The sequence below is a fragment of the Armigeres subalbatus genome, chromosome 1 (assembly GCF_024139115.2).
Source record: "Armigeres subalbatus isolate Guangzhou_Male chromosome 1, GZ_Asu_2, whole genome shotgun sequence".
In the NCBI taxonomy this organism is placed as follows: domain Eukaryota; kingdom Metazoa; phylum Arthropoda; class Insecta; order Diptera; family Culicidae; genus Armigeres; species Armigeres subalbatus.
Window position 1 is genome coordinate 165,474,235 of NC_085139.1, and position 18,651 is coordinate 165,492,885.

General features: G+C 39.1%; 1 protein-coding gene across 1 annotated transcript in view; it reads left to right on the top strand.

The window, feature by feature from the left end:
- The first annotated feature begins 5,224 nt into the window (after positions 1 to 5,224).
- LOC134205485 (UNC93-like protein) overlaps positions 5,225 to 18,651 on the top strand; it is a 137,427-nt gene continuing 124,000 nt past the window's right edge. Inside the window, exon 1 of the mRNA XM_062680765.1 lies at positions 5,225 to 5,633. The gene's annotated coding sequence lies outside the window, so the exon portion shown is untranslated. The remainder of the gene's footprint in view (positions 5,634 to 18,651) is intronic.

Here is an 18,651-nt window from a genome sequence, read left to right on the forward strand (position 1 = left end):
CTATTCTTCAGTGGAGATTGTAGGAGGGTTGCATTCACGACGGAATGGGCAGAAATTTATTAAATAAATTTTTAGAGCCCTAGGTCCACATTTCTATTAATTTTTGTTTTCCGAATGCATTTACGGACCATGTTGAATTCTGGAAATTTTAATTGTGAGGGTTACGTTTTGAATCGTTGTTTCAACTTGCCCCGCACCACGCATTTCTATTTGCCCCGATGGGTTGAAAATGCGGAGCAATATCAAACTACCAAAATACAAAAATTAAAACGTATCTCCCATCGATTTTTCATAATCATTATGTTTATTCAACATTGAATGCTTACCTACCGTGAAAATTTGATGAAAAAAACACTTCCAAACATCATTTTGGAACTTGTTTCATTGGCACGTCAAAAAGTTGTTTCGGATATTGCAAAGGGCAAAAAATAAACAATGGCAGGGATTGCTTTTATTAGCTGCAATCTTCCGGGAATAGCAGTCAGAAGGTGCGTTCAGAGGAGTAATTTGTTGAAAAAAATAATCAGGGCATTCGGTCATTGCTGATCTAAATTACAGCTTCCGTTTCAACTTACCCCGCATTTCAACTTGCCCCGGTGTACGGTGTCGCAGCAAGTTGCATTTAACGCATAATCATGTTCCAATATGTCCTATTGAACATTGGCCAGATCGAAATATGGGATCGGAAGTTATGGCCGAAACACCATTTTTGCCTTTTGCCTACAAAGTATACGAAAAGGCTATATGTTCGCTCCAAAACCAAACTTTTACAGAAGGCCTGGACTTCCATAGTGTTATATACCAATCGACTCAGCTCGACGAACTGAGATGATGTCTGTGTGTGTGTGCGCGCACCCAAAGTGCGAAAAGTTTAGTTCACTTTTAGGGTACTTATCGATCAACCGATTTATTTGCAACAAGTTCCATTCGACGCGGAATCCTGTCGTATTGTTTTCTATTGAAAATTTGGAAGATCGGCTATGGACACAGAAATTATGACCAAAATTTTTTGTTTTATAAAAATCACGTAAAAAAGTCTAGCTCACTTTTAATGCACTTACCCTCGATCGATTTACTCACAACAAATTGCATTGGACGCGGAATCCTGTTCTATTATTTTCTTTTGAAAATTGGCCAGATTGGACTATTACCTTAGAAATTGGCCATAGTTTTTGCCTTTCTTGTGCAACAAAGTTGTACCGAAAGGCTATAATTTCTCTCCGAAAACGAACTATCGGATACCTTCACACTGATACACTTCCCTCCCTCTTCTTACAGGAGTTTGGCAGAAGGACGTTCATGAGAAATGAGATTTATATCATGACAAATATTGCCCTCCGCTCGCTTGATGGGAATGACATTTTCGTTTTTTTATGTGTAGTCGGAGCTTCAGTTTAACAAACATCCAAAAGTGATATCCTTAAAATACATGACTGGGTAAAAATAAAACAGGGATACGTCAAAAAGATTTGAAAAGAAAAAAAAATTGTCGAAATTCTTATCAGCATATTGTAGATCAAGTTGAAAACCGAACCGAGGTCTCGCGACAATCGCATTTTCTCGCATTTCCGGAGGTTGCAACTACATCGCGAGTAGTGCGCATCTGTGCCATAGTGCCATCATGCGCTCCACTCGCAATGTAATTGCGACATCCGGGAATGGGACAAAATATGATTTTCGGTTTTCAACTGGATATACAAAATCTTTGCTTGAAATAATCCGATTTTCATAGAACGGACAAAGATTTTTTTTCTTTTTTGGTCCTAGCTACTAGCTCATCTATTTTCAAGCACACACATTTTACGAAGGTCGAGAAAGGCACCATCACCGCTAGGTGGGTTAATCTGGGTTTTTTTAAAACTAATTTTATTTGCTAATTATCTAATACATGCATTCAACTCTTAGACTAAGTGTTTCATGTTTTCTTAACGCTATCATCCTTATTTGCTATGTTACAATTTTAGTTATTATTAATACATTTAAATTGCCTCTGGCTGTAAGGATATTTCCACTGGTTGAATTGAACCATGTAGGAATTATGTACAATGTTTTCAACTCAAACTAAACTTAACCTAATTTATACTAAGGGTAAAAGGAGCTAATCGTGGCAATAGAAGATTGCAGCTGTTTTTGTCTAAAATTGGAAATTATTTTGTAGGATATTTGTTGCAATGTCTCAATATTAGAAATTCTATGAAGTTTATTGGTACTATACCACGGAGGCAACTTCAGAATCATTTTCAAAAGTTTATTTTGAATTCTCTGAAGTGCTTTCTTTCTGGTATTGCACAGCATACAACATGGCTGGTCTAAAAATTAGTTTGTAAATCAAAAGTTTATTCTTGAGACAAAATTTTGATTTTCTGTTTATAAGTGGATATAGACGCTTAATATATTTGTTACATTTGGCTTGAATGCCTTCAATGTGACATTTAAAAGTTTATTTTTGATCCAGCAGAAGGCCTAAATATTTAGCTTCGCCAGACCAATTAATTGGAACCCCATTCATAGTGACAAGATGTCTGCTAGAAGGTTCCAAATAAGAAGCTCTCCGATATGCGTTTTTGATTTTGCTACCAAACAGCAACAAATCTATGACAAAAGGTCGAAAGACAAAAGTTCGAAAGAGAAAAGGTTGAAAGGGTAAAAGGACGAAAGACAAAAGGTCGAAAGACAAAAGGTCGAAATGACAAATCGTCGAAAGAGACACAAGGTCGAAAGGACAAAATGTCGAAAGAGACAAAACGTCGAAAAGTATAAAAGGTAGGAAAGGACAAAAGGTTGAAAGAAACAAAAGGTCGATCAAAACAAGTCGATAACAAGTTGGGTGTATTTCAAAGGAATTTGTGAAATGAGTTTAATTTCAATCTCATCAATCAAATTTGAAGACTGAGCAATTTCCAAAGAAGGAGTAATTACTATGAAACAATGTTATGAATATCCAGATAGTTCTGTTAGAGATAAAAAAGATTGTTGATTTAGGAAATGAATAAAACTTGTATTGTGTGAGATTGATTATCTCCGTTTCAGTTTCTTGTCTATTTCGACCTTTTGTCTCTTTTGACCTTTTGTCTCGTTCGACGTTGTTCCTTTCGACCTTTTGTCCTTTTAGACCATTTGTTTCTTCCACCTTTTGTTTTTCGATCTTCTGTTTTTCGACTTTTTGTCCCCTGTAACCAAGCAAACAAAGGCCGATGGCACCGAAGCAGTTCATTTTTGCAAATCAACCCTTTCAACCAGTTCAGAAAATGCTGATCCTGAGAAGAGCAAATTTTCTTCCTTGTTCGAATGGTCCAAAAAATTGGAAATCCATCGAGAAAAGGCTGAGATATTAACGTTCAAATTCTATCATATTCTCGTGACAGTCTCCGATTTTCCTCTACGAGTTAGGGGCCTTGCCTAGGACGTGGTGGGGTTGGCAGTGACAGAGCACTAAACCTCTACAAAAAGCTACATGTTGTGCCGCTCAAAGCGCACAGGATCCCACGAAGTGACGTCTTCCTACGTCAAAAGTTCTACCTATGATAACAGGATATTTATCGGAGGTTAATGGAGAAATACCAATTGGATTGTAGCTCCAACGGTGCCGGCCAAAGGAGTTGCCCACTTTTTTTTTCTCCCGAAATTCACCTATTTTTTCAGCTGCCTGAGTGTACTACCCCCTTAATGGACACGTTGCGATTCGGCAATGCCCCGAGCGGGCCGGATTTAGCCCGAAGGTGGCCCCGGGGCAGACAGTTTGTGGGGACCTAAAAATGTTCAAGAAAGGTTGGTTTTGGTACATAAGGTTTTGTGGAAGTTCGGGACCACGCTCCCCGGACCCCATAAGGTCATTCTAACGGAATCCAGTTCAGAGTGCTCTCTCGTTTTCGAGCACACCACTCGATTCAGACGCAGCGCAGAACTGTCTTTTTTGTTGATTTAGCTTTGCTGCGTCGCAGCAAGCGTGAAATAATAAAAATGACAGTTGTGCGTTGTTTCCGCATCGAGTGGTGTGCCCCTGAAAACGCGAGCACTTTTAAACTTGGATTCCGTCAGGAGTGACCTTAAATCCGACCCTGGCCCCGATGGATGCAATGGCAGTAACGAAAACGAAGCAATGCCTATTTGGAGTCAGCATATTGTGAATTGTGATATTTAAGCTTTTTGATTATTGGTTTTGGAAAGTAGATAAACATTATTTTTTTAGGCTGATTGGACGATGATGCACGCTAACTTTCATCAACTCAGTGACCGAGTAAAATTGTATTGCTCTCTCTTTTCTTCTTACGGAAATTTTACTCAGTTTCCGCAAAAAGCTAGACTACACTTAGCTATGCGTAGTCTCGCTTTTGACGGAAACTGAGTAAAATTTCCGTAAAAAAAGAGACGGCAATACAATTTAACTCAGTCACTGAGTAGTTGGAAGTTGGAGTGTGTTGCAGAATATTCTGCAGCTTTTGAGTTTTGACACACCAGCGCTGGAATGTTACTCCATATTGATTATGTTGGTAATAGATCTTGGTCCAACCAATTACTTGCAGGAGGAGGATGGTGAATGCCTTATACTTGGATTAAAAACTCACATACAAATTATTTAAAATTGATTCAATCAGTTGAATTTTTCGATAGCATTGAGTGTGCCTCTCGGTTTAGCTGCAATTATGCATTTCGTTTATGATTCTGCTGCTTTCTATTTTGTCATATTCTCTCACTTGAATCTCTAAAGGGATGTGGATAATTAATATTAGTAAATCAATGAATAGTAAAAGAGCTATTATCAAAACTATTTTTTTAAGATATACATACGGAATATTCATACCTGAACATACATATGCTTTTTAATCCTTATTCCGAGAAAAATCAATCTTGACAAACAACGCAGGGGTCTTTATAATCCCCATCCCAATTACGCCAATGGCAATACACGGCTGTGGCCCAGCTCTAGCAGATCGCTCCATAGTTCACCCCCTTCGTATGAACAGGTAGCTAATGGCCGTGTGCGACGGACTTCCAACGATCGCCGCTACCAAATGCATGCATACAGCGATCGAGTAAGTGACATAATAAAATATGTGACATGCAGTGACGAATAATTATATTTTCATACACATTTGTCTCTTTTTTTCGTACATACATAGAGGAAGATGGGTGCCCGCCGCTCTGATAAAGTGTTGTGCGGGCGCGGGAATCTGTGCAAAAAAAAGCTTACCTGCGGAAGACAGCGCTATCAGAGATTTCAGTCATTTGTCGTTAGTCGGGGAATGAAGATTCGCCTCTTTGGTTGCGCTGGTTGAGAACGAGAAAGATCACCACCTCCCCCAGCTTGCCGTTATCGTCGTCGACGTCGTCGTCACCGCCGTCGTTTTTGCCAACGTCCGTCCGCCAGTCTATTCGCTAGTCAGTCTAGGTGCTGCGCTGTTGGCTTCCGGTGAGGCGCGTTTTTTGATGTGAACCAGTCGTTTTGCACTCTGCAGCGTGACCGAAAGCTCCGAGAAAAATTCGCGCGGCACGGTTTCAAAAGTGCGCTCCGATAATCGGCCCCGCGAAAAAAAAAACTGGTTGGTGCTCCGTGTGGTTCGTTTCTTCTTCGATCTCGATCTCGGGCGCGTGTGAGAGGTGTTGAGAACATTATTGTGTGCTACCCTTAGTTGGTGAGTTTTCAGAAGGACCTCGCAGTGGTCTATTTGCTGGGCTGGGAGGGGTTTGAGTGAAGCATCCTGGTGATCCGAACGAGGAAGGGTTTCTAGTGTTCGGAGAGTGTGATTGAGTGCGAAGATCGTCCGTGGTAGTATCTCGATTCACGACATCCCCCCAAGAGTCGTAAGTGGATCCACAAACTGGGGTACTTGAAGCTCTCTCGTATGTCGAGTAAACTCGAGTAAGACACTTGCGAGAGATTTACCAGGTGATTGGAACATTGCTGAAGAAAAAATAAACTGTTGTGAGATCGCTACCGTTCTCTAGAAGACCTTGTCACGAATGCATTTAAATTCACTACATCGCGCTCTCACAGATGTTATGCACTGAAATGTAGTTAGGGGTGCATTAGACGAATGAAACTGTTTCATGAATAATTTACTTCGTTTGGAGTTTGGACAATGCGACCAAATGGACTCCGCCATTTTGATCCCTTTGTTCAAGTAGAATCCTTAGCATCAATAATGAACCATAGAACAATGTTCAGAACAGGTATATAATTATGCATGTAATTGATTGACATTGAATAAACACGTATGGAGAATCAGGTGAGGAATTTTATATAATCTTTGACGTTGGCTTTGTTGAACTACTCTAAGTGATCCTGAAGAATGTTTTAAGATATATTGAAATTACTTTTGGTAGCGTTGAACAGATTTTCAGTCCTTAACTGGTATATTTTTAGTATATTCCAAACAAAATAAAAAATAAGTAAAATCTATACTATGGTTCGCCTGTTGAATTGCTGGTTCATATAATTCAAAATATTCAATAAAATTCATCAAACAACATTGTTAACACGTAACACTTTTCAATTTAGCTTGACAAGGTTATTTAGCTGTTCCTAATAACTAATTTTCTGACATTTAAGATATGCTCAATTGAAGAGAACGTGTTTCGCAGTATCTTTGAGCTTTCTCTTCGCTGATCGCAACTTTCAAACTATCCAATGTTGTGGAATGAGGATAATGCCTAAAACCGGTATTATTTTGGAATTACCAGAATTGAAATCGCTAATACCGAAATTCCAGTTTAGCTGAAAAATGGCTAATAATGTCATCCAAAATGTTGCTCTATTATGAAAATGAATAAATTATCCTAACGGTTGTTTACAATTTTTGACTAATCATTGACCAGTGGGATAGGAAAAAAAGAATTCAATTTGAATTGCGAAAACGATCAAAACCAAATAAATCACGTTTGGCACAATATTTCGAAAGGTATGCTTCGAAGCCACGAATCTTAATATTGAGCTAGATATGGCAGATCAAATTGTAAGATGTTAGAATACAAATTTCCGAAAAAGCTCATAGGTGATGAATACTTGAATTTTTAGTAACGATGACTTGGTTCTAGGCTTCACCATTATAGAATTTAGTTTAAAATTTGGAAATCACATTTCGTAAGACACAAACTATAAAATATGATTTTTTTAAATTTCCTTTCATTAAAACAAAGACAACAATTTTTCGAAAGTATTTTAGGCCGATTAGGCCCCCCTCGATTTGTTTTGCCTAAAAATAATATTTTTAGGGGGCAACAAAAAAGTTTCGGAGAATTTAGAGGATCTTCGAAACATTTAAACGAATCCGATTTTCGGTTTTTTTTTTTTTTTTTCGTTTTATTATTTATTTTTTATTATACCCCCTCCCCATCCTTCACTTTTCGGACACAAGTAGGACATAATTTTTATTAAATAGGTATTTGTAACGGCCATTGTGAAAAAACAGGTTTAACAAGTCTACACACTAAAACTAACTTTTTTTTCCGAGATATCGGTAAACTTTACCGAGTCATCGATAATCGTTACCGAGTAAAAAATCAACTTTGCCGAATTTCGATAAAATATTGAAGACATTTCGGTATAGAAATTACCGAAGTTCGGAAAAAAAAATAACGCAATTTCGACAATAATTATGCTGAGGTCGGTAAAATAATTTAAGGTTTTAAGTTTTTCTTCCTCTTCTTTTTATTTTTCTTTTTTCGATTTTAATATAGTATAGTATAAGTATAATAGTATAATAGTATATATATAATATGTATAATATGTACCTACATAGTACCTACGCTTCATAATAAATTAATTCGTTTGATGAACATGACATCAAAATTTTCCAAAAGGAAGTTCATCTTTGCTTCATGGCCATGCAATGAACTATGCAATGTGGCACGATAACATGAAATCTGATTGCTCTCTGCAGACATATGATTTATTGGCAAGAATGATCATGAGGATTAAACTAGACTATACAATTTTGGTACAGATTAATCATATTAAAGCCCATTTTTCGTCATTGCAAAAAATAGCGTGTGCAACTCGTTGCAAAACTCGATTTTTTCAGCACTCGTAGTACAACTCGTGCTGAAAAAATCATCTTTTTGCAACTAGTTGTACAAACTACTATTTCTCATGTGAGTAAAGTTGAGAAAATCATTAGAATCTAAAATTAAGATTCGTATGGTAGTTTTTATTGGCAGTTTACAATGCGCATTCTCGGATAACTAGCCGGGTCAACTAGTATTTAATATAAAAGTTTTAAGTCTGGAATCATGAAAGCAAGTTCCCTAAGTTAGAACTGCGCGAAACAGAATTACGCCACATTTATTGAACAGTTCCGCTAGTTTGATTGATGAATAGACTGATAGTAATCTTAGTAATGCCCGTTATATTATATTGTCCTTATTGTTCAATATCTGCCACTGCTTTGAAACGGTAACTCAGAAATTGAGAACGTGATTCAGTTGCTGATTTTAATTTTTTTCCCTCGATACTATATAATAACTAAAAGCTCTCCCTAAATGTTTTTCAAATGATATTGATAAAACACCATCATAGCATAAATATTATTCTTAAAAATCTAGTAGATTTTACTTTGAGAATTATTCCAGAATTTGTAAAAATGTTAGTACCAGGGCTTTTTCACAACAAAACAATCAAATTTATTTCAAATTTCTCTAATTCACTCATTCTAGAGATCAAAATTGTACTAGAAATTCCTAATGGAGTTACTCCATGGATACTTCAAAATATTTTACTTCAAGATATTTTCAGCAACGCCTCGGAAAGCTATTTGAGATTTTTTTTGTAGGCTCCTACATAGAAATCCACAATGCGTCCACCACTTCCTCAGACTAATTTATTTATTTTTCTTCTTATTCGCCTACTATAAATACTACCAAAGTAAAAGTTATATGAGAAACCTGGGCAACAAAAATTAAGAAAATCCTAGCACTTCCTGTGTTTTCTAAAAAGAATCCTTAAATAGTTCTTAGCAAGCGATGGTAATTTAATTTATTTCATTTACTTAGCTTACATCTAAACAGATAACACTGAGTCAAAAATGTTATAACACAGTACACAATTCGAGGCTACATCTACATCTTAATCCTCAGTTGCGCCCCCCACGGTCTCCTAATCGACTAAGATCGATTTTAAACGTGTTCACTTTTCTTTCAGATTTTTCTCTGAGAAAATGTGACTAAATTTCAAATAAAATAATGAAAAAAAACAACATTATGTTAAGAATTATAAAAAATCCAAGAAGAATCCAGGGATTTGCTAAGTAAGTTTTAATTTTTTTAATAGAATCCAAGAAATTTAGAATCTGTTTGGTACACTTGAAGTCGTGGGATTGCGGATGAATCTGTGGGACTTTAAAATATGTTTGATTTTTTGGGAAATATGTCATGATCTGAGGTGGGCATCAGTGCCTTGAAATCTCAATGTCAATTCTAGACCAATCATTGAAAAGGGCGTAATAGCCTAAATGTATTCTGCTCAGTTCTTTGTCTATGCGTATAGCTACGTATGTGACCCGAATGTGAGCATAACCAACGTAGATCTCAATGGAGTACTTTTTTTTTAGTTTCCCGCCACTCTCCCCACACCAAAAAAACTCGAGATTGAGTTCCTTGGTAAAGGACGTAACTAGCTCAGCTCGGAAGACTTAATTTACTTGAACTGAACACAAATAACAATTAAATGTGTAAGAGAGTGAATTCTTTGCTAATTAGCTTCCAGCTCTGTGGAGCAAAGCAAAGCATATCTGAATTAACAACCCTATAACCAGAGACCGGCGGAGTGAAAAACTGTCGAAATGGCAACGTATGAAAATGGATGAAATCGTGACAATGATACTAGCAGCACTTGAACTTTTTGCTTGCTTCTTATGGATGCAAAAAGTAAACAAGTCGCTTATGGCGGTTTGATTGGAAACAAGATGGCGTCTTCGCCGATCTCTTATTCTAGTATTTCTAATCTGAATTATTTTTCAACACTAAATTTAATATTTTAAGACTTAATAGGAAATATTTTCCCATGGATCTATAGATTTTTATTTCGACGGCTTGTAATGATATCAATGGCTTAAAGTATAGTACTAAGCTCTTATTTGAGCAGCTGTCGTTTGGCACACGTACACTAATGTTCGATACGTCATGTGTGAATATATGTTTGTTTTTCTTTTGCTCATAACCTCAAAATAGAACGGTCATTACAGTTATTGTGTCAACAAATGTATGGAAATATAATCATTTTAACACAAACCTCAATGAGTTGCGTCTAGGAGTGTTTGTTATCCTTTTATCGTCACTTACACATTTGGACGTGAGAATCTCAATTAGTACATATCATGTCAGTTTGAAAACTTTCCGTAAAAACCAATTCTTGGAATGACTCTTGCCACAATCGATACAAACATCAATTTTAATAATATCTGAAAAAAAAATCTGAAACAGGACTATGTTTTCACAGAAATTTCGCATTTTTCCGACCCATGTCAATCGGATGACCGTATCTCAATTGACAGAATAGAATCTCCCAGTTGAGACAAAGATTGAAAAAATAGAAACATGGAAATTTGGCATATGAAATAGGAATCAAAATGCCTTTAAAACGTTTTACAATTTATTCAGTCTAATAGTTCTGTAGATATAGATCTGTGGGGTTCTTAGAATAGATCTGTGGGGCTAGAAAATCAGCAATCTTAAGTATTAGCTGCTTTTTGAAAATGGAATATACAAATTGAGATCACATAGTTATTTACTTCTAAATTTTTAACCGCTTAAACCAAGATTTCTTTTTGGAAAACATATTTAATTTTGGCTTTATAACAAAAATATACTACATTTCCTATACTAGGCTGACCAGATCAATCAATTCACAGTCCTTTTTGATTGAAATTGATTGAAATGACGCGTTGCAAGTTGGGACTCATGCAATTTCGTCGCGAGAAGTAAAACAAATCCTGGTTAATTGTTGGCTGGTTTACAGCTCGGAGTCTCAGGGGTTTCCGCCGTATTGTATTTTAAATCGGGCCAAAATTCTAATTTTCTACAACGGACGCCCACACATATGGAAGCGAAATTTACAGACAAGCTCCTGATATGTAAACTAGCCTTACAGTACGTGAGTTTTAAAACTTCAAACTCGATTTTGTTCAGCTTTTAAATGTCACTATGTCTGAAACTCGATTTTTGCAATTGCACAACATGTGAAAGATTTAGTTTGAAACATGTATTGGAGGGTAACCACTTCCTTCGGTGGGGTGTCGTTAATGTCGTCGTTTTTTACAGTAGATGATTTCGAAATATTTTAAATTATTCAGAAAGACTTTGAATGATTCTTAATGCTCCGAAAAGAATCAAACGATTGAAAAACATGTGGTAAATCAGATTAAAAGAAAAAGATTTACTTACCCTGCAAAAAAAAAGTCGAAAAAGATCTTTCTACATATATAGCTATATATAAGGACAAAGAATCAGAAGAAATAAATGTTGGCTGTTACGCCCTTTTCAAATGTTGGTCTTGAAATATTCTCTGATACAGTCTAAGTAATCGATATTCAGCTGTAGAAAAAAATTCTCTTGAAATTAGTTTACTAATGTATTTTTTTATCAACTTCATGGAGTTAATTTTAATTAAAAATAAAACTGAAAAAGCTATCGAATACAATTTTGGAATAAGGAAAAAACGGAGACGCCAAGAAAACTTTAGTTTTTTCAATCGATTTTTTTTGCTCAAAACTTAGTTTGAAATAACAGTTCAGTCCACGACTCAGTCTACAAATGTGCGGATTTATACAAAATACAGATAATAGGATCTGCCTATGATCGCATATTCGTAACAATCGACAATAGTAGGCATGGGAGAAATGTAAGGATAAAGTTTGAGATATGCACGAGTATGGAAATAAAAGTAATTTACTTAAATTTACTAAAAAATACATTTTCCCAGTAGAATTCTTCGGTAGGAACAATAGTGACGCATTTTTCGGGATCCAATTTTATTCCACCTCGCCTTTTCAAAGACACCACTTTCAATAATGAAGCAACGATCAGCTGTCATCTTTTTATTCTACGCTTGCTGCGACGCAGCAAGGCTAAATTAACAAGATGGCAGTTATTCGTTGCTTCTTTGATCAGATTGATGCCTTTGAAAATCCAATGTGGAAATTATTTGGATTCTGGACAGTTTCACCTTAACATTACTTGGTATTTGAGTGCAAATTGACTCCGTACATTTTTGTTCGAGATGCAAGGCACATGCAAAATTTGAACAACTTTTCATAACGATGACCAAATGCTTTCGTTTTATTTTTCACAGCACAACGCCATAAATATGCTTAATGATCTGTACTGATAAAAATGTCAACATTCCATCAAAGTTTTAGGATATTTGGGTTTGAAGTTATTGCCTCAATATGGGACACTTGATCCCCCATTGGTCACCGATACAAAAGTTTGGCGAAAAAGAATAAAAAAATATAAATCTGTTCTCAGGCTTCTAATGTTTTGTAGATTTGACAGATTGGATGAAGGGTTGGCAGGAAAAATTATTGTGTAGATATCATAGAGAGGGGATCAACTCTCCAAATTTTAAAATTGCATGTGCTGTCGTATTCAATAACGAAAATCGTTCATGTTAATTCGAAAATTCCGCGTATTTTGAAATAAATATTTTAAAAAACTTGAGGGCACCTTTCTTATTTTATCAAAGCAAGTTCTTGAAGAGGGATCAATTTCCCCCGAATATTTAAAAAGTCGATTTTTGACATCACTCCAAAAAATCGATTGTTTATCAATAACAACAATAATTAAAGGATTGTCATACTATATTTCTTAGGCAGTCTGTGTGGAAATTGCGTATGCTTATTTATTTTTGGCTGTGATACATCGGAAATCAATTCTCCCTAGTATCTCCTACTGAACTGCCGCTAACCGCAAGTCGAACACATCTGTATATGCCCCAGAGCCCCATACACAGATGTGCTCGACTTGCGGTTAGCGGCAGTGAATGTCTTTCATAGATTTCGCCTGACTCTTCTCACTGACTGGTTGCTCTGGTTCCAGTTGGTTCCAGGTTGGCAAATTGTTCCTGGGAATCAGATTCTGCATAAGAATTTTATCCTTCTTCGGTTCCTGATTCTGTGGCCTTTTCTCAGCACAACTGATTTGCAGACGTTTTAACAAAGACTCTATCTTTCTACTTCCTCATACTGTTGAGGACAATCGCTAATCAGGTCTTTCACTTTCTTGATTGCTGGCCTCATGTATGTCCGTCCATTAAAACGCATGTCCATTATGCTTCAAGCGTCATTAAGGAGAGATGCAACAGCTCCCAAATCTGGTAAGAACTTGCCTACATGGGTGGCTAATTCAAAACCATTTCTAAGTTTTTGAGCGTTTTTTTGCTCTTATTTCCAGTGTTTAGAAAAACTTTCTTATGTTCTCCTTTGTAAAAACAGTGCATTAACATTCGTCGCAAAGAACAATGGGTACTGATGGGTACCAATTTACCTTGGTGACCGGATTCATCGGCGTAGACCCACATATTCGGGGGCAGCAGGGACAGCAGGGACAGCATGATGTCCAAGGGCTTGACGACCCCTCCCCAGCTGTCTGCGAGTCAGGGAGAACTGCCTAGGGCGTGGTGGGATTTAGCAGTGGGCTCTGCTAAAATCCCTCCCAAAAAACCACAAGTGCCCGTAAGCGGACTAAGCGACTGTGTGCCGCTTCAAAGCACAAGCCCAGGGAGGGAGTGCCAACTGGCATGTGGAGTGTCCCTACTTCGGTAGGGTAGTGTGAGCTGCTTCTGGCAGGGAGTGAGTGATCTGTTTGTGCTGAGGCAGGAGTGTCATAGCGAGTCGCCGCCGCTATGGCAGCCTCGAAGCGCAGCAGAAGTCTGAGTATGGACTGCACATGCTAAAGGTAAGAGTGTGTCGTAGCGTTGCTACCGCTATCGACACCTCGAGGCATGGCAGTGGAGTGTTAGAATAAGTTGTGGAGTGTTCCTACGTCGGGAGGGTAGCGTGAGCTGCTTCGGCAGGGAGTGAGTGATCTGGTTGTGCTGAGGCAGGAGTGTCATAGCGTGTCTCCGCCGCTATTGTCACCTCAAAGCACAGCAGGAGGCTGAGTATGGACTGCACATGCTGAGGCAGGAGTCGAGGTATCCCATCGACACCTCGAGGCATTGCAGTGGAGTGTTAGAGTGAGCACCTGAAAAAGGGTCACATGGAGCGAATGGTCTTTGGAGAAGCTGCTTCGGCGGCAGGGTAGCAGTGGGTTGTACCCACACACTACAGTTGTGCACATGTGGTGCATGGGGAGTGTCCCTGCTTCGGCAGGGTAGCGTATGGTCTGCTTCGGCAGTGGTGTGATTGATCTGCTCGTGCTGAGGCAGAGTGTCGTAGCGCAATATCTGTAGGCCCAGGCAGTTACCGCTATTGACACCTCGAGGCATGGCAGCGGAGCGTCCGGGAGAGCATCCAAGTAAGACTCAAATGGAGTGAATGGGGTGCGAGCTGTCTCATGTGGGACGAGTGCCTGTGTGAGCGATAATGAGTGAGTATTGCTTAGTACTGCCGTCCCCCCAGAAGTAGTACTGCGAGGTAGTTCCTGGGGGAAACGATGGTGGAGCCCAAGGGAGTTGAGTCGGTATTACCGGTATGGTCGAGTCCGACACTCCAGTACACTTCCGTGTGGTAGTTTGGCAACTACAATGCACGTGTACTGGGTTGGGGTGGAAATGCTTTTTCCCTTGTAAAAAAAAAAAAAAAAAAAAAAAAGACCCACATATTCTAAAAAAAGCGGAAGGTTGAATCCCGGTATAGTCGTTTGTGCTTGGACTTTGAACAGTTCGACATGACCGTAGTGCACCGAAAAGGCAAGGAAAATTTCGTCATGGATGCCCTGTAGAGCTCGAGAAACATGGCGTTAGTTCAAGATTCACCGACTTCACCGTGGTACGCATCATTGATGGAGAAGGTCAGTAGCCGCCCAGACGACTTCGTCAACTTCAAGGTCGACAACGGCAGGTTGTACGAGTTCGTAACTGCCAAGAATGTACCATTCGGTTTGCGATTCGAATGGAAGCAAGAAATGAAATTTTGTTGGTCCGTTGACAGTAGCCGGAAGGAAATCAGCACATCTTAGTGATTTTTTTTCAAATTCGTTTATTTGAAAGGCGCAGGCGTGTATAACACTTAACGGAGCCGATACTCTTTATGATCATCCCTAAATGGTAATACTTTCACTTCATTCGAATCGAATACTGTCGAACGCGTTAACCGGACAATAAACGCGACCATCGAGTCTCGTGAAAGGAGACTTCCGAGCCTCTTGAACGGAGGCTTCCGAGCCTCTTGAAAGGAGGCTTCCGAGCCTCTTGAAAGGAGACTGCCGAGCCTCTTGAAAGGAAATTTCCGAGCCTCTTGGAAGGAAACTTCTAAGCCTTTTGAAAGGAGGCTTCCGAGCCTCTTGAAAGGTAACTTCTGAGCCTCTTGAAATGAAACTTCGGAGCCTCTTGAAAGAAAACTTCCGAGCCTCCTGGAAGGAGGCTTCCGAGTCTCTTGGAAGGAGGCTTCTGAACCTCTTAAAAGGAGGCTTCTGAACCTCTTAAAAGGAGTCTTCCGAGCCTCTTGAAAGGAGGCTTTCGAACCTCTTGAAAGAACACTTCTGAACCTGTTGAAAGGAGGCTTGGGAGCCTCTTGAAAGTTAACTTCCGAATGTCTTGAAAGAAAACTCCCGAGCCTCTTGAAAAGAATCTTCCCAGCCTCTTGAAAGGAAACCTCCAAGCCTCTTGAAAGGTATCTTCCGAGCTTCTTGAAACGAAACTTCTGAGCGTCTTGAAAGGAGGCTTCCGAGCCTCTTGAAAGGTAACTTCCGAGCCTCTTGAAAGAAAACTTCCGAGCCTCTTGAAAAGAATCTTCCCAGCCTCTTGAAAGGAAACTTCCGACCCTCTTGAATGGAGGCTTCCGAGCGTCTTGAAAGGAAACTTCCGAGCCTCTTGAAAGTATCTTCCGAGCTTCTTGAAACGAAACTTCTGAGCGTCTTGAAAGAAGGCTTCCGAGCCTCTTGAAAGGAGGCTTCCGAGCCTTCTTGAAAAAAAAAAACACTTTTGAACCTGTTAAAAGGAGGCTTTGGGGCTTCTTGAAAGGAAACTTCCGAGCCTCTTGAAAGGAAACTTCCGAGCCTCTTGAAAGGAGGCTTCCGAGCCTCTTAAAAGGAAACTTCCGAGCCTCTTGAAAGGTATCTTCCGAGCTTCTTGAAACGAAACTTCTGAGCGTCTTGAAAGGAGGCTTCCGAGCCTCTTGAAAGGTAACTTCCGAGCCTCTTGAAACGGAACTTCCCATCCTCTTGAAAGGAAACTTCCGACCCTCTTGAATGGAGGCTTCCGAGCGTCTTGAAAGGAAACTTGCGAGCTTCTTGAAAGTAGGCTTCCGAACCTCTTCAAAGCAGGCTTCCGAGCCTCTCGAAAGAACACTTCCGATCCTGTTGAAAAAAGGCCTTGGAGCCTCTTGAAAAGAAACTTCCGAGCCTCTTGAAAGGTATCTTCCTAGCCTCTTGAAATGAAACTTCCGAGCTTCTTTAATGGAGGCCTCCGAGCCCCTTGAAAGAACATTTCTGAACCTGTTGAAAGAAAGCCTTTGATAGAAAGCCTGAGAACCATAGTATTATTTACCAAAAGACTCATTTTTGAGGACCCGAACGATAAAAAAAATCAAGCATGTCTTCAGATTCGGCGAATAATGATTGATAGTGGCGATATTTCAAGTATGAAGTACACACAAATTCATAACTAACCCTTGATACTTGACATCATTTGGCGAGTTAGAGTATACCAAAAAGACACCGAGTTAGATTTTTGGCATACTTAAATTGAATGCCACGAAAATATTCACCGTGACTAAAGTACCTTGATGGGGTGAACCCCCCTGTTGATTTGGGATCAAAAAGTGTTCAAGTATTCCGAAAGTGATTGTGTGAAGATCGTCTGAAGTCGCAACATGACAACTCTAATCGAGTTGCCAGTTGTCGTTAATCCATATCATCTATTTTTATCCAGTTGTATGCTTTTCCATGTTGAATTCTAATCATGATAATGCGAGCATTCATTCCCAAGTTCCATCGCAACATACCATTCCAGCTCATTTAGCAATTAAATTTTCTGCCAACAATTCTCCCCCTATCGATAATGGAGCACAAATAATAAAAAAAACATCGTAGTCCGAAAAAGTGAGCAAAAATTCGTTAACGGTTTGCTTATAGTTTCAAATTAACATAAAACGGGCTATCATCTCCGCCAAGGCTGTCTTTCGACATCGAAGCGGCACAGTCAACCCTCCGTAGCGCGATGCACTTCCTGACTGCCTTGATCGTATCGGTTTTGTCCACACCACACCTTATCGCGGAGTTACATTCTCGTCTCCCGCTCAGCTGTGCGGTTTTTAAAAATCTCGACACGGATCCCTTCGATGTCCACCCAGCCACACAGCCGCTCTCGCTGCCGGGTGGAATTGACTGTAGGAAAGATCCGAGACGAAGCAGGCCGGCAAGAAGAAAAAACTGAAATCCTCATCATTCAACAAGCCTTGTGTGACCTTTTTATGCCCAGTGCAATCGAATGGGTTGTGTGTGGTGTCGGCGGCAAACAGAAAAAAAAATACCAAACACCCTCGTTTATTGCGGAGAATCCACTCATTTGGATTTCTGCGCGCGAATTAGTTGTGGGATTTTTATGTTTCTTTTTTTGGCTCTGTAGGAGCACAAACCCGGTGAGCTGGTAAATAGTGAACAACAGTGCAATGCACTAGGATGTTTTGTTTTGATTTTTTAAAATTTGGAACTAACAGTACTTATTACGTTTTCACATAGCGATGCATTACTAAAAACTAAGAAAAACACTTTTTATTTTATTTGTGCAAATTGGTTTTGATTTTTCAATAATAATAATAACTACTATATACTAAAATTTGTTCAGAATGGACTAACTTTTTAAAAGCCGTAAAAAGCGGTTCCAGGGTATAGGGTTGACCGAAAATGCCGTTTGGTCGAAATGGTCGTTTGGCAGAGACGGCCATTTGGCCGAAAATATTGTTTAGTCGAAAAAGCCATATGGCCGAAAATGTTAATGCTATTCTCTCTCTACACTGTTGTATCATATAGCTCAAAGACCTTCATCCTCATTTAGATGATTTTCAGATGAGGTATAAATAAATAAATAAACAAAGACTTTGTTGATTCTACGATTATTTGCCTGGAACATAACTCTTTCTCTAAAGGGTTCCATTTTTAAAAAACGGCCTGGTCTGCTGGTCGTTCCGCAATGCCGGCAATTTATTTAACATCTCCGAATAGCAACGATGCGTAACCGTCGCAATGATAACTACCTCACACTTCGATTCCGTTAAGGATGACCACTGACCAGACCGTTGTTGTATAGGAGAGCTTCACGCTTGGTGATGATTGTTTGCGTTACCTCCACTTCAATTTGCCAGTCAACGACTGTTTAAAGGCTGGACTGGACATATTGGGGTCTTGTAATGTGTTCATTATTTACCTCGTTTGCTTACATCAGTCAATCGGATTATCGCACATAGGACCCGCGCAGTCCTATGACAGGTGGCCTGAAAAGCATCGCTCGAATCTCTGAGAACAAATCTCCGCTTTGCATCTGGAGAGGGTATTGCATTA